The sequence below is a fragment of the Pteropus vampyrus genome, unplaced genomic scaffold, assembly GCF_000151845.1.
Source record: "Pteropus vampyrus isolate Shadow unplaced genomic scaffold, Pvam_2.0 Scaffold553, whole genome shotgun sequence".
Taxonomy (NCBI): Eukaryota; Metazoa; Chordata; class Mammalia; order Chiroptera; family Pteropodidae; genus Pteropus; species Pteropus vampyrus.
The window spans coordinates 33,904-37,074 of NW_011889334.1; positions in this window are offsets into that span (position 1 = coordinate 33,904).

Genomic DNA, 3,171 nt, shown 5'->3' on the forward strand with positions numbered 1-3,171 from the left:
ATGGGATCTTTCTAAGTACTTAGAAAGATACAACCTTCCTAGACTGAATCAAGAAGAACTGGAAGAGTTTGGAGAAGCATGGTGGAGTGAGAGACATCCCTAGATCTCTCCCCTTGAAACAACAATAAGCTGAACATCTTAAACTCAATAAAAAAAAAAACCCAAACTGCACACCAGCACGTCTGAGTGGATCTGCGCATAAGAGCTACCACAGGTCAGAAACCCAAATGTCAGGAAGTGGACTGGGAGAAATAAAGAAGCCAGAGCTACCTGTAGGAGGAGGGGGAGGGGAGGGGGAGGGGAGGGGGAGTGGAGAAGGTGTGGCAAGTTCCCTGAACAGCCCTGCCTGGGAGAGTTATGAACTCCACACAGCCGGCAGCAGGGCCCAGTCATCAAGGCAGAAAGCAGAGAAACTGGACGGCAGAGAAACAACAGTTGATTTTTACTGGCTGCAGTTGCAAAAACCGAGGTTGAGCCCAGTCCCAAACCCCCATCCCAGAGGGCCTCTACTCCCACACCCTCGGAGACTGAACACCACAGAGCTCCAGGGAAATCTGAGCAAATGCTAACGAAACTGTTGCTAAAACTGACAGGGACTGAGACTGAGGGTAGTGAGAGTGATTAAACACCTATAAGAAAAAAAAAAGGCATTATTAAGGCTTTATATATAAAGCAGGGATCCAAGAGGCTTAGAGGCCACCTTTTGGAAACCAAAAGAAAAGTGCCTTCTTTGCAACAAGCCAAAGAGAGACCTTTATATAATAAATTTGCTTTCTGGGGAAAAAAAAGCTGAAGACATTTCCATTAATGCCCAGGCAGAGAAATCGTCCATTAACCACCATGAACAACCAAGGTGACAAGGCAGCTCAGAAAGAAAGAGAAAAATCTCCAGAAAATAAGCTTACACACATAGAAATATGTGACTTAAATCACAGAGAATTCAAGATGATACTTCTAAGAATCTCAATGAGTTCTGAAACGACTCATATCCACAATTTCAGGAATTGGAAAAACAACTAGGTGAGAAGAGCAAGGAGATTGAAACCATCAAAAAGAACAGATTGGGTCTACTGAAGATAAAAAAAAAAAACACATGGCAAGAGTTGAAAATGAAATAGCAAGCTTGGGAAATAGTCAACCAAATGGAGGAAAGGATCAGTGATATCGAAGACAGAAATCTAGAAATAAATCAGAAGGAAGAAGAGAGAAACCGAAGAATGAAAATAATGTAAGAGAAATACAAGAACTGGTTGACACCATCGGGAGAAGAAACATAAGAATAATGAGTATTACCGAAGGCGAGGAAAAAGAGCAAGGACTGGAAAGCATTTTCAGACAAATAGTTGACAAGAATTTCCCCAAAATAAGGAATGAGCTGGACCTTGGAATTCAAGAAGTAAACAGACCACCCAATTATCTCAACCCAAAAAGGCCTTCACCGAGACACATTATATTAAAACTATCAAAAGTCAACAACAAAGACAAAATTCTCAGGGCAGCCAGGGAGAAGAAGACGGTAACTTATAAAGGAAAACCCATTAGATTATCGTCAGACTTCCCAGGAAAGACCTTACAAGCCAGAAAGGAGTGGCATCGAATAATCAAAATATTAAATGACAGGAACTACTAGACTAGAATAATGTATCCAGCTAAGCTCTCCTTTAGATATGAAGAAGAAATTAAGACCTTTCCAGACATACAAAAATTGAGGGAATTCTCCACTATGAGGCCTGCACTACAGGAAATACTGAAAAATGTCAGCTCACCTAAAACAAAATGACAAAAAAAAAAAAAAAACACCAACCATAATTAGGAGTAAAGCGACTATCAGGCAAATAGAAGCAGAGGAGTGCAACCCTTAATAAGAACAGGACTTAAACAATAAGAAGAGAATTACTATAGCAAGATAGTAATAAACATTCAGCATACACAGGGACAACAATGAATTAAAAGGAGATGATGCAAAGATTCACATTCGCGAAAGGGAATGGAGATAAGGCACATGCAGAAAAATGGATGACTGTATATATATAACTATCCTTTTCATATTTGTAAAGTTAACCACATACCAAAGATTCAGAACTGAAGTATGTGATATAAAACAAGAAGAAACAGAGGCAAAACCCACAAAAGCCAACCAAAATAAAGAAAACAGAAACACAAGGACACGGAAGCAATGGAAACACTGAGCTACCAGAAAGCAAAAGACAAAATGGCTATTAGAAGACCTCATATATCAATAATCACCCTAAATGTTTATGGACTGAACTCACTAAAAAAAAAAGGCACAGAGTTGCAGAATGGATCTAAAAACAAAACCCAACCATATGCTGCCTCCAGGAGACACATCTCAGTTCCAAAGACAAATATAAACTCAAAGTGAAAGGGTGGAAAGTGATATTTCAAGTAAATGACATTCAGAGAAAAGCAGGAGTAGTGGTACTAATATCAGATGAAATAGACTTCAAAATCAAAAAGGTAAAGAAAGATACTGAGAGACACTATAATGTTAAAGGGAATCATGCATTGAGAGACAAAACACTTATTAATATCTATGCACCCAATCAAGGAGCCCCGAAATATGTAAAGGAATTACTAACAGAACTAAAGGGAGAAACAGACCAAACATATCATAGTATGAGACCTAAATACCCCACTGTCGGATATGGACAGATCATCCAAACAGAAAATTGATAAGGAAATAACATCCTTAAATGACACATTAGACCAACTGGACATAATTGACATTTGCAGAGCCTTCCATCCCAAAACACTTGTTTATAAATTCTTCCCTAGTGCACATGGAACATTCACAAGGACTATCCACATACTGAGACAAAGAGGTAGCCTCAGCAAATATAAGAGGTTTGAAATCATACCAACCATATTCGCTGATAATAATACTCTGAAACTAGAGATTGACTGTAAAAAGAAAGCAGGAAGAACCACAAATACATGGAGATTAAACAACATACTACTGAAGGATAACTGAGTCAGAGAAGAAATAAAGAGAGAGATCGAGAAATACATAGAAACTAATGATAATGATAGTACAACATATCAAAACTTTTGGGACACAGCAAAAGCGGTCATAAGAGGAAAGTTCATATCATTACAAGTCTATCTCCAAAACCAAGAAGAAGCCCAAATAAACAATCTAATGCTTCATCT